At 39.5% G+C, this 13,908-nt stretch overlaps 1 long non-coding RNA gene and 1 pseudogene across 6 annotated transcripts in view; one reads left to right on the top strand and one right to left on the bottom strand.

Annotated features, from left to right (window-relative positions):
- Positions 1-13,908, bottom strand: part of LOC123786471 (uncharacterized) — a 697,240-nt gene that overhangs the window by 677,330 nt on the left and 6,002 nt on the right. For all 6 annotated transcript variants that reach the window (XR_015724133.1, XR_015724134.1, XR_015724132.1 and 3 more), the window contains exon 4: positions 9,835-9,927. This is a non-coding gene — a long non-coding RNA (uncharacterized LOC123786471). The remainder of the gene's footprint in view (positions 1-9,834; positions 9,928-13,908) is intronic.
- Positions 10,176-13,908, top strand: LOC123786455 (cilia- and flagella-associated protein 44 pseudogene; annotated as a pseudogene).

The raw sequence follows: 13,908 nt of genomic DNA, 5'->3' as shown, positions 1-13,908 counted from the left end.
CCTACCTTTGTCCCACCTGATCTTCACCAGAAGGGTAGGACAGGATTCTCTCTCCCCTTTATCTCTCTCATCCCACCCCATGCTCACAACAAGTGGAAAGGAGAAATTTACCATAATAATAAATTAACTGTACCAGGAAAGGTTTGTTTGTTCTATAGGTCTGCAGTGTGGAGAATGTGAACATCCAGGACAAGCCGGGAGCCTGGTAAAGGGAGGGCTAGAATGGGAAGAAGACAGGAGAAAAAGAGGGAAACAGACTTCCTAGTGCCCCAGGTAGTGAATTCTCAACTGTCTGAAAGGTGACCTGAGGAAAAAAGAGAAGTTCACAGATATCATTCAACTGCAAATTTATCCTTAATTCTGTCTGAATGCTTTCTGGTATCTGAGACTGAGCCCTTACATCTTTCTAATTATGGCAGTTAATTTATTATAAACTACATTCCAGTTTATAGAGAATAAATGATTCTGTTCTGAATTCCATTTTTCTGTGCATTTCTTTAACCCTCGCTAAGCCCTCATCTACAAGCTAATCCTACTCTGCTAACTGACAGACTCCTTTCAATGGCATCACTGTTTCACTGTTCTTTATGTTCCTTTTACAAAACCCTTCAACTTTGAATGATCTAATCATCTCAACTCAGGGATATGTCAAGAATAAAGAAATGCAAGCATAAATGAACTGTGTCTTTAAAATAAAAATTTTTTACAGTTTATATAGCATCACTATTTTTAACAATATCCTTGTTTCTGAGAGTACTGATCTCACCTCTAGGCTAATGACTGCCAAATTTGATTTTTCCATACTAAATTCTAACTCACACTCCATAACATAATTCCAGTTGCCTATTGAACTTTCATTAGATGTCTCATTGTCACAGCACCAAACTACTTAAATGGCACTTGATTCCCACAGAGTTCCCAGTGCCAAACCCTCTCATGGCCATTCTGTGTCTCAGTTGTCACTGGGAATTAGAACAGCTTTGCTGATGCCCTCATTTCAATAAGCCCATCATTAAAGCAACAACTTCAGCTTCGGCCTGAAGTTCCCCTCTCCGCAGGGCTCAGCCTCAAATCCAAAGTACCACCGCTCTCCATCTCCCCATTTCCAGTCACATCCAACCACAATCCTTATGCAATTAAACTCCATGACAGTTTATCCCACGGGCCTACATATTAATCTGTTTAGGCTTGCAGTAATATCACTGCAAACTAGTTTGTTCTCTCTCTTTCTCTCTCTACCCTCCTCTCTCCCTCTCTATCTCTTTCCTCCCTCCTATCAACTAAGTTCAATATGCCACATAAGCTTGTCCGTTCCATTTATAGTCTATGTTATAAGAGCTCCCAAGGAAAATTGTATACATGATGCCAGAGATCCCTCACTACCATTCAACTCTGTTCCTCCTCATTGGAAGTAAATGGGATAACTATCATTTGTGCTTTCACGCAAGGTATGGAAGATTTTCTATGTCCATTTCCAGAAGATGAGCAATATTTTTGCAATGAAGGAAAAACTTGTAATTTCTTCATATTTTTTATTAAGAGCCTTTATTTGTTTATAATCAGATCTTGCTAGTTTCTTATATTGCTATAAAGAACAGAGAGACTTTGGATTTCAGTGATGGTGGCCAAAGTGATTCAGATCATCCTACCTACAAAGGAAAATTGGAAAGAATAGATAACATACATAAAACATTGACCTGGATGGGTCAGGAGAGCTAACAAAATTTAAGAATAACTTATCTGAGATATTGGAGAAGTCAGAGATTCAGGGAGGTTAGCCTAACATTGCCTCTTTTGCCTTGATGGCTTTTGTCAATCTGGGGTGAGGTGAGTAAGATACTGAAGAACACTTTTTAGCCCGAAGGATGACAAAATTGATTCCAGGCTTCCCAATGACAGGAGCCCCAGCAAACCATCCATCTTTATATTAGGACTCCCAAAGAGCTGTACTCTGTGATCTGGGAGAACCAGAATGAAACCCCAGCTTCAAGTCATCTGAGTGGTTCAGAAAATATAAGTTGGATTAAAGTAATCCCAAAGGTAGGAGTTTGTAGACTCTTGGAAGAAGAGGAAAAAATCTCCTATGGAAGAAATTAACATCTCTCAAGTTCCAACTAATTTCTACAAATAATTTTTCAAATGAAATATCCAGCAGAAAATCAAGTATAAGCAAACATGAGAATTCAAGACAACACAAACAAGAAAAAGTATAAACAACAAACACCTCCAGATTTGAACTGATCAGCTATGAACTTAAAATAGCCATGCTTTTTTTTCACTGAAAAGATTAAAAATTTTGTCGATGAGATAGAAACTATACCCAGTGACCAGAAAGTTTATAAAAAGACAAATAGAAATTCTAGAATTGAAAAAGAACCAAAATTAAGAACTCAACTGATATGTTTAACAGCATATTAAACTCAGCTAATGAGAGAATCTGTAAACTGAAAGATAGATCAGAAAAAAATCCTTTAAGAATAAAGCACAGAAATAGAAAAGAATGGACAAAACAGAATTCAGAGTGTACGGTAGGGTAGGGTTTTTTTTTTCTTTCAAGATTTTATTTAAATTTATTTAAATTCAAGTTAGTTAACATGTAACGTAGTATTAGTTTCAGGGGTAGAATTCAGTGATTTATCACTTCCATATAACACCCAGTGCTCATTACAACAAGTGTCCTTCTTACAGAGTGTGGTGGTTTTAAGATATATTTAAAAATTATTTGGCATTTGTCCTCTCAAAAGGTAGAGCTTAATTCCTATCCTCTTGATTGTGGACTGGACTTAATAATTCACTTCTAACAAATGGAATAAGGTGGAAGTAACAGTGTAGGACTTCCAAAATTAGGTCACAGAAGGCATTACAGTCTCTTCCTTGCATTCTCTTTCCTGTTTCACTTAATGTCAGGATAGCCAGATGTCATATTATAAGACACTCAAGCAGCCTTATGAAATATACCATCCATGTGGTAAGGAAATGAGACCTCCTTTCAAGAGCCATAGGAGTAAGCCATCTTAAAAGAGTTCCCTTTGGTCACATAAACCTTTAGATGACTCCAGCTCTGGCCAACATCTCAACTGGAACCTCATGAGAGAGCCTGGGCCAAAATGACAGTTGCTCCACAATTCCTGATCTAAAGGAACCGTGTAATAACTAATATTTGTTGCTTTAAACTATAAATTTTGGGGTGATAGTCATAGGTAACAAATTCATAGAGTAAAAGAAAGCAGATACAGCAAGTTTTTACATGCATCTAACTAAGTTTTCAGAATAAGAGAAAACATTAAACAGGGTAAAAATAATTCCTAAAGAAATATGGTAGAGAATTTTTCAAACTGAAAACAAAAATCCATAGGTTCATGAAGAAAAACTGTCCCCGAGAAATGCAAATTTTAAAAATACCCATATCTAGGCATATTATATTTAAATTGCTGGAAAAAAGATAAAAACTTAAAAGCACATCCCTCCAAAAATGATACAAGTAGAAAACTATACTGAAACCTATCTTCTCACCAGAATACAATGGAGCTGGAGACAATGAAATGGTCTATTTAAAGTGATAAAAGAAATGAGGTATTAATCTACAATTACATACATAGTGAATATATCCTTAAATAAATAAAACAAAATAAAGATATTTCCAAGCAAACAAAAACTGTAGGTCACCAACAGGGCTGCAATAAAGAAATACTAAAAGTATTTCTTCAGGTGGAAGGAATATGATCACAGGAAGACGCATGGAAATGAAGAAAAGAAAAACAAAAAAATAAAGAACAATACAGATGATAACTATATGGGTAAATCTTAGTGAATATTAATGGTATAAAATAAAAATAAAGTTTTCGATATTTAAAATACATGTATAATTAAAATACATGACCACAATACAAAAGGCAGGAAGGGGAAAAGAAATGGCATAAGTATTAACGTACATTAGATTCTAATAAGTTGAAGACTGATGCTGTACTATCAAGGGTAGCCACCACAAGAATTGTAAAAGAGTATGTAACCAACAAGTAATGGAGGAGCAGAAATGAAATGTTTTAAAGACTTTTTATTTATCTATTTATTTATTTGAGAGAGAGCAAGCATGGGGGGGGGGGAAGAAGGCAGAGGGAGAGAAACAGGAAGAAGCAGACTCCCCACTGAGCAGGGAGCTAGATGCGGAGCTCAATTTCAAGACCCTGAGACCATGACCTGAGCCAAAGGCAGACACTTAACCAACCGAGCCACCCAGGAGCCCCAGAAATGGAATTGAAAAAAAAACAAAGCACTTGACTAATCCAAAAGAAGATAAGAAAAGAACACTGTAGCTAAATTCTTTGCTCAGGGTCTCACAATGCTGAAACCAAGGTATCAGCCTGGGCTGCAGTCTCATCTGGGGCTTGGGGGCCTCTTCCCAACTCAGTGAAGTTGTTGGCAGAATTCAGTTCTTGCAGGTGTAGAACTAAAGCCCCATTTTCTCACTGGCTGTCAGCTCCTACGGGTTGTTCTCAGCTCCCATAAGCCACCTTTAGGTCCTAACCATAGGCCTTTTGAAACACAACAGCTTACTTCTTCAAAGCAAGCATGAGAATCTCACTCTGGTCTGCTAGGACATTTTCTTACAAAAAGTAATATAACCACAGGAATGACTATCTAATCACCTTTGCCATATTACCTAATCTAATCACAGGGTGATGAGCCCACTGTGTTAACAGGTCCAGCCCACACCCATAGGGATAAAATCATAGAGTAGGTGAACACCAGCGCCTGGGAATCTTGGGAACCATCTTATAATTTGACTTACCACAGTGAGGACTGTGGGGAGGCAGAGAATATAAAGGAATAGGAAAACCTTGAACGGGCACACAGTAACTGGAAAAGGGAATAAAACAGATTGAGGAATGGTGGCAAGATGAAAAAGAGCCGAGCAAACAGCACTGGGGGGAACTGGGATAGCTAAGAGCTTTGTCTGGCAATGGATTTTGTGGAAGGCAGACAGTAAGGAAGAGATACTATGGAAAAAAAACTTAGGAAATTCTTCTATTAAGAACTTAGTCCCTCTTTAAATATTTTCTTTAGAGATTGCCATAAATATCTTAATTTCTTTCAACAAATTGTATGTGCACTTATTTTTGTTTCTTATTTGTATGTTTTGCTTTACCGTTGCACCTATCAATGCAAATCTGTGCTCAGAATGAAACAACATGAGCCAACATTACTTTGATTACACCGGAAATATCAGGCTTAGGACTCAAACAGACCTTAAATCAAATCTCTAGTCCTTCACTTACTGCCTAAGTTATCTTTTTAAACCACCACTTACTAAGCACTATGTGCCTATGCTAACTGATGTTGCTTACTTTAGTGGGTGATCGAGATACTGCCTATAGTAGACTGATTTATCTCCTGTAATCTGGTTAAGTGACAGCTGTGATCACCAGCCCATCCAGATTGACAACAAAATAACTGAACACGGTTAACTGCTTCATTAAATTCCTTATGGAAAGATTCCTTACGGATAAATTCCTTAATGTCCCTATGGTTGTACATATTAAAGAGGATATCTATTACTGCCTAAACTATATACTAAATGCCAGCTTCCAGTATTATAATTTGTATTATTTCTTCCACCCTGGTAAACCAACCAAGCAGCAAATATTAAGTCGTGATCTGAAAAACAGAAAAGTGCAGTTGAGATATGTCAGGAAGGCAGCTCATATTGAGATCACGCTTCCCAGCTGAGACTGCAAAAGCACCACAGGGCTGAGGTTGCCGTCTATCTTGTTCATTGATATTTTCTCAGAGCTTTGCACATAAGTGCTCAATGAATACAATATCTAATAAATGAAAACAATATTCTATGTCTAAATACCAGTTGTATTTATGATGCACAGTGGCCTTATTAAGGGTGGTCCAGCTTCAGAGTAGAGGTGGAAGACCTACCTAGACTATATGTGGCCCACGAAGCCTAATTTTACTATCTGTTCCTTTACACAACGTTTGCAGACACCTGTTCACAATGAACAAAGAAGAACAAACAAAGACAGCTTCACAGAAGGTACATTTGATCTGGGCCTTTCACTGATGGACAGAGATGAGACTGGGAAAGGGCACTTGGAATAGAGAGAATGACTTGAGTAAAAGCCCAGGGGCAGCGAACTTCAAGGCACATCTGGAGAATGACGGTGATGCATCCTATTTGGCAGGACAATGAGGTTTATGAAGGGAGAAGTGGAAGAGTCTGGAATGACTGTCTGTGGTGGGTGGGCTGAGGAAGTTGACTATGCAGTAACCAAGGACATCACACTCCATATATCATGGAGTTTTTGGAATGGCCTCTCTTCGAGGACTCTAATGATAAGAGTAAAGCTGATTTTTCACAATAGAGCACTATAGTAATGAGATTTTTATGACAATTAGCCAGAAACAAATCCTATGCTTCATTCTTGCCACCAAATAAGACGGCAACATGTACTCTCCTAACTTCAGCCTAGGTCAAATTGAAACTCCCAAACAGAAGCCTAAAGACACCTTGCTTTATTACATCTCCTCTCCTCCATCATCTACCTCCCTGAAAATGTGATTTAAAATGGGACTTCAGACAGACCCTTGAGCGTAGCTTTGTTTCACATGACACTATGTTATTAATGCATGACACTATATTATTAATAATATTCACCAAGAAGTCTCAGACCCACTATTTCACCCTCATTTAGAGGCAATCTCCTGCAATCAAATAATTGTGCTTGTCTGTCTGGCCCGAGCACAAGATGCACTTACACAGGCTGTTCTGTTGGTCAGTTCCATTTGCTGACAGCTCAGCAGGGAGGACTCGATTTATTCAATGCGTAAAGCTGCTACATACAAGTGGAACCCTGGCTAGGGAAGGGGGAAAAAGAACGGAGAAATGCAACAGAAAAAGACATGCAAAGATGGAATGAAATGGAGGATTGACTGGAAAATCTCCATTTGCAAAAAGGCGCGGCGGCTACCCCAATTTCCAAGTCCCCTGAAATCCTGAGTGCCTCAATTTTCCTTCCTCAGAGACTGAGAGTGGAGCCTTTATCCACAAATGCAGTCCTGTCACTTGGGTCAAGCATATTTCAGTTCTCTGAAATCCACATCCTGGAGCAGCTTAACCGCCACAAGGAGCTGGCCCCGCTCAAGTACCGGGCCCTGGAGGAAAAGCTCCACAAGGACCCACGCCTGGTGGAGTTCCTCAGTCTTCGCTTGACACCCGGCGTGGGGCCTCAGCCGAAGCTGCCAGAACAAGAAACCACCCCCACGGGCTGGCCCCTGTGCTCCCTACAGCCAGCACATCATGACCGTCCCCTGGGGCGCCCGACCTCACTGCCACACCACCTCCCTGCAGCCGCGTCTGCTCCTGCTTCTCAGGACTTTCCTGTAAATAAACACACTTTTCTTTCTTTTATTATGTTCAGTTAAAAAAAAAAACAAAAAAACAAAAAACAAATGCAGTGAGGAAAAAATGAAATAACTTGAGAAAAGGAGGGAGAAAAATCACAGGAGAAATAGTTATAAATTATTTTATAATAGCCACGGGGCAGGGTGGGCTCAGCTGACTGGGTGCAGATGAGGCTGACTGGAGTGGAGTGGCTGGACCTTGGGCCCTTCCTTCTGGCTTCGCAGAATTCCCTCCACTTCCCTGTTGCCCTAGGTCTTCATATGATTCCTACCTGGGCCTGTCCTTGGTCCCTCTTACTCGAAGTCTCTTCTTTCTTCCTTCCCTTCTGTACCCCATTAAAGTATTCCTTTACTAGTTATAACCCCAAAAGGATCTCTTAAAACACTTCACAGAGGAGCTGTTTGACCACAGTTCAGTGTGATCATCTACCAAGAATATTCATACCCAAACAGGAGACAACAGGATGAATTCCCAATGGTAGATTATCAGGTCATAGCAGGACCATTGGAGGAAAGGAGAGAAGGAATAGGATAATCAGAGGTGGAATGAAGAAGGAAAGGAAGAAAATATTTACTGAGTGCCATTTAGTTTTACATACAGCATGTGTGAGCACCTGCCCAGAAAAGACTCCCTAGACTAAATGGCTGCTAGTCAGGAACTTCAACTCCATTAATCCAGATCTGAGATAATTCCGAAAAACAATGGTCAAGAAATACAGGGAAAGGCAATTCTGGGACCCCCTCATCTCTCATCTTATGATCCTAACATTATATACATCTGGAAAGTGGACAATAAGGGTGAGAGGTACTGGACTCTGCCAGGGCTTTAGAAGTCGTCGGTCAACCACTCTGAAGCTCTGTGTTCTGATTAATAAAGCAAAGCTGTTGGGGAGAAAAGGTCTCTACACTTTCTTCTCTTTCTTAAATTATATAATTTATTAATATTATATTACCTAATTAATATTATTAAAATTATTGAATTAAAGTATTAATATTAACTATATGATTAAATTATGTGATTCAATGAATTTTGTCAAATCCTCCCCTCTTTAAAGTCATTCCTAGAGCAGATAATAGGCTTTTATTTCTTCCATCTTAAAACAAAAACAAAAAAAACCTTCTCCTTACATTGCTTCTCCCTCTGGGTACTGTTCTATTTCTCAAATTCCTTTCTCAGCAAAATTCCTTGGAAGAGATGTCTTATAATCCATATCTCTACTCTTTCTATTCCCATCCTCTCTTAAATACACTCCAATCAAACTTCTGTCCCCATCACAGAACAGAAACTCTTCACATAAATGTCACCAGTGACCTCTAGTAGTCAATTCTCAGTTGTTCTTTTATTTGACTATCAGCCAACATTTTACACAGTTTCTCCACTGAACACTTTCTTCATTTGGCTTCCAGGACACCACACTCACCTCGTTTCTGGTCACCCCTTTTCAGTCTAATTTTCTGGTTCTTCCTTATCTCCCTGAATTCCAAATATGGAAGAGTCCACAAGACAGCCCTTATTCCTTTTCTTTCTCTCTCCACTCAGACAGTGGTTGATTTCATCTGTTCCATGGCCTTGAAGACTATCTCTGGGCTGATGACTCCCAGACCTCTCTCTTGACATCAGACTTGTACATCCAAATGCTTATGTGAAAACGCTCTTTGGATACCTAGTTAAGTTCAAATTTAACATGACGAAAGTTCCCCAGCTTGTTCTTCCTGAAGTCCTTCCAGTCCCAGTAAGTGGCAACTCCATCCTTCCAGCTGCTCAAGCCTACAGCTTTGGAGTCACTTTTGAATCTTCTCTTTTTCTCACACACTACATTTCGTCCATCAGTAAATTCTATTGGTTCTTTCTTCAACACATAAGCAGGAGTGCAGCCCTTCTTTCCATTTCCACTGTTACCATCAACTCCTAGTTGATTTCATCCATCTGCAAATTCTATTGGTTCTTTCAACACATAAGCAGGAATCCAGCCCTCCTTTCCATTTCCACTGTTACCATCAACTCCTAGTTGAATTATTGCAGTACCTTCCTACAATAGTCACCATCCATGCTAGAAACAGATGTAAACTATACCCAAATAGAATAACTGAGGAGAATTTAATAAAGGGACTATTTACAAAGGCACACAAGATTGAGATAAATTCACGAATGATGGTCAAGTGTCCTGAGTATGGTAAGGCCGCTGGGGCCAAAGAAGTCATTACTATTCTTAGACCTGAAGGAGCAAGGAGTGGGAATAATTACCTGAACACACACGCAACAGAAACTGTATTCTTCAATGGACAAACTCAATCGGCCTGTGGCAACCACCAGGAATGAAGATGGAGAAATGAACATCATTAACTCAATGTCCTCCTACCTTCTGATATTCTGATCATGGACATAACTGAATCCCAAGCCAGAAGAAGAGAGGGGCTCCTAACCTTGTGTGTTCCTCTGGGATATAGAGCAGAACGGAAAATGACAGAGAAGGGATCTGGAGGGAAAAATAAATACATCCAGCAAAATATCTTCATCTGCAAAACAAGAAATAAGGATTACTGTCATGGAATAAAGTGAAATAATCTACATAAAGAATACAGCACAATGTCTGGCACATAATTTTTAGGGAAAAAAAACAACTCTGATTTGCCTGGCATCATATTTCCAAGTGTGGAATCTTATGGCATGATGCTTTCCATACTTCCAATCATGACTAATTAATGGTCTGTGAATTTTAGTGGGTTTCCCAGGATTTTTTTTAAGAAATAGGAATGACCAGCATATGTCTCATGAAGTAAGGACAAGTATTGTCTCAAAAACATTCATTTCAATTAAATTCAATTTAAATACACATAAAATTCAAACTTCAAATATGACCCAAGACCCAGAATGCCTCTTCTCCTTCTATTCCAGAGCTACTGAAGCCTTGGCTATCTCTCCCCTCATGTAACTCGTGGCCACTACTACCTTGAAATGCTCTGTTCTAATCTATGATTCTGCTAGCAAAACTCCTTTGGTTCAAATGAAATTCAAACTAGGAGGTACTGCCCTTGCTTAGGGACCCCGGACTGGTAGGTACACTGGAACACAGATTATTGTAGGATTCAAATATGGAGTTGTTCAAATTCTTGAGCTTTATGATCCAAAAGGGCTTATAATTTTGCAGGACAGAAGAAAATTTCAAATGCAAATAGTCATTTGAAACAGGTTTTCAAATCCCATACTGTTTGTGTTACTGTTTTAGCTTAGGAACATGATGGAGAAATTCTAACCACAGGGAGTAAAGACCAAACTATCTTCTTCTTTGAGGTAGAAAAGGATTATAAGCCAATCGACTATATTATATAATATGGACCTGTTTGCCAGTTAACATAGTCTTCAATCTCCCACCCTGAAAGTACATTACTGATTATCTGTGAGAATGGCTATGTTCTTGAAACTCCATTTCCAACTATAAAGGAGCAAAAGGGGGGCGCCTGGGTGGCTCAGTCAGTTAAGCGTCTGCCTTTAGCTCAGGTCATGATCCCGGGGTCCTGGGATCGAGTCCCGTTGGGATCAAGTCCTGTGTCCCACTCCCTGCTCAGTGGGGAGTCTGCTTCTCCCTTCCCCTCCCCCTTCCCCCTGCTCATGCTCTCTCTCACTTGCTCAGGCTTGCTCTCTCTCACAAATAAATAAATAAAATCTTTAAGAAAAAAAAAAAAAAACAAAGGAGGAAGAGTAAGATCATGATGTAGTCTCCTATAAAATCAAAGACATGTGCATAAAATGTTGCCATTTCTCAAGTGTCAAATCTAAGATTCTGAGATTAATAGAAATAGAAAAGAGAAAGAAACAAAAGGAGTCAAAGGAGAAGGCAGGAGGAAGAGGCTAGCAGCAGAGATGGGAGAAGATGGAGAAAAGGAATTCCAGGGTGAAGAGGAGGTAGAGGAGCCATTACCGGAAATCTTTATTCCATCGGTTCCCCGTCATGTCCTCTGTGGATTTTATTCTGAGCCAAAGAAGTTCTGGGTTTCTTTCAGTGGCTATGATTCTGGCTTTCTGTATCACTGTGAGTTCCCCCATATGACAAAAGCAGTGATATCACAGAAAAGAAGGATGAACCGTCTGACTTTCCTCTTGAAGATACAGAGGATAATCCCATCCAAACTATCACTTTCAGCATTAACCAAGACTGATCTTTTGCGGAATGCAAAATGGAGAAATTCCAGTCTTAGTATCCTAAGCCAGAGTAATCCTTCATTGATGAATATGGTAGACTACTGGCACTTCAATATGCATGCCAATAATTATGGATGGATTAAAGGCATCTATCCTAGCTTTGATGACCATTTCTTGGTGACTACTGGAACAGGTATTAATATTTTGTTTTCAACACTTTTTCTGAATTTGAGCTAAACAAAGCCATCAAAGTCAAAGTGCTGTCTCCCAAGATGGTAACTGAAGCAGAGCCAATTCCAGAAGATATGGAAGATCCCAAAGCCTACAGTATTGACAATGCCAGAAGAAAAAGAGAACGTGATAAATTAATGAAAGAAGTGGAAGAATAAAGGCTGGGAAGAGAGAACAAGTCAAAACTTTATGAAATAAATTTTGGAAGCTTCTAGAAATGAAGAATTACCAAAGCATATGCAGTTTAAATGAACAGATATTGATCTAGATTCCAAAAGTCATGCTCTGGCTGGCAGAAAAACAGCTTATAAAATTCAACAAGTAGAAAAGGAATTAGCTTGGGAAGAAGAGAAATATCAACTAGGCCTCATGAAGCTACAGAATAAATTTCATGATTCATTGGAAAGTGATACTGTTGTGGTTCATGCCATCCAAAGTGATCACAAGATACCCTCCTATAAGGTTGTGAAGCCCTCTAAGTACTCCAAGTCCAAATGAGCAAGTCAATCAGAGAGAAGAACAAGCAATTTGGAGAGGACTGAAAAAGAGGAAGCTGGAAGAAAGGATAGCAAGAAAGATACAGGTAGGAAGAAGAAGAATCAATTATAGAAAAAGGGAAGAAATTTCCTAAATTTCTAAGAGAAATTTAAAACCCTAAGAGAAATTATGGTGGAAAATCAAATTGAGAAAAGGAAGAAACATATTAAAAGCTGAAAGGGGCCCAACTTAAAATTCAGCAGTGGAAAAAAAAAAAAGAATGGAAGGAACTGTACAAGAGTAAACCTGATGGTGACTATGAAGATCCCAAAGATGCTGAAGCCATCAAAGAGACCCAGTTGTATATGGGAGACTTCAATCTGAGACAGCCTTAGACTATAAGATACCTCAGCATGTGAGAATAAATGCTACCAAGAAGAAAGAGAAACTGGGACACCTAGACCCCATGGCCCATTCAAAGAAAATGCACATGAACAGTTGCATCCTCTCTCTTCAAGACCTCACAGTGGCTGCCATCAAGGAAACACAGTGCCTGGTACAAGGACTGAAGAGCATTCAGTTGATTCTTCACATATCCAGGCATATCCCTATTCCCCAAATCCCCCAGATATACCGAGGAGAATTGCCAGAAAAGAGACTTCAGTATGATGAAGAAACTCTCCTAGTTTTAAGCAACAGCAGATGAAAAGGCAGGGTCTTGCAGGCTCGGATGGAGGATTCCTCAGACTCTCTTCTGGAAAGGACAGTGATCTGGCGACAAGAGATTCATCACCTAGATCATCAAAGGACACTCAGACTAGGTACTCCAGAGTTAATGGAATTTAAAAAAGCAGATCCAACCGATGTGAAGCTGGAGATTACGAAAAGAGATGAGGTTAAACACTTGTACGTGCCAACAGTATTTGTCCAACAGGGTCAAAGAACTGTTGCTTTTGATGCTATCTCCCAAGACATTAGAAACTAAAACTAGATACTTAAATGAAATGATCTGACCTGCACCATGTCACATTATTTCAAGAAACACTTCTCCTCGAGAATTTTGAAAAATAGGAGAACGTACTTCAAGAGCATGTTAATTCACTAGACAGAGAAGAACCAGACATGCAACGGAAAATAAATGAGACTCTTAAAGAGATGGAAGAGAAAAAGAATGAAATTGCCAAACTCCAGAACCAAGAAAAGGCACTCTATATGGGCTTCCAAGCTGCCATTGGAGAAAACAATAAATTTGCTAATTTCCTCATGAAGGTCTGAAAAAGTATTAAATGGATGAAGAAAAAGGAGTTTGAAGGAGATGCTGATAAAGTTGAGGATAGTGATGAATCCAGTGAAGAAGAATCTGCTGGGACAGTGATGAGGATGAATATGAATCTCATGATGAGGTTTTTGATGATTATATTTGCCCAACAGATGGTGACATGGGTCTTTTTTTTTTAAAGATTTTATTTATTTATTTGATAGAGATAGAGACAGCCAGCGAGAGAGGGAACACAAGCAGGGGGTGTGGGAGAGGAAGAAGCAGGCTCATAGCAGAGGAGCCTGATGTGAGGCTCGATCCCATAATGCCGGGATCACGTCCTGAGCTGAAGGCAGACGCCCAACCACTGTGCCACCCAGGCACCCCATGA

The sequence above is a fragment of the Ursus americanus genome, chromosome 4, assembly GCF_024610735.1.
Source record: "Ursus americanus isolate L20-20 chromosome 4, mUrsAme1.1.p, whole genome shotgun sequence".
In the NCBI taxonomy this organism is placed as follows: Eukaryota; Metazoa; Chordata; class Mammalia; order Carnivora; family Ursidae; genus Ursus; species Ursus americanus.
This window is presented reverse-complemented; position numbering and strand designations above follow the sequence as displayed.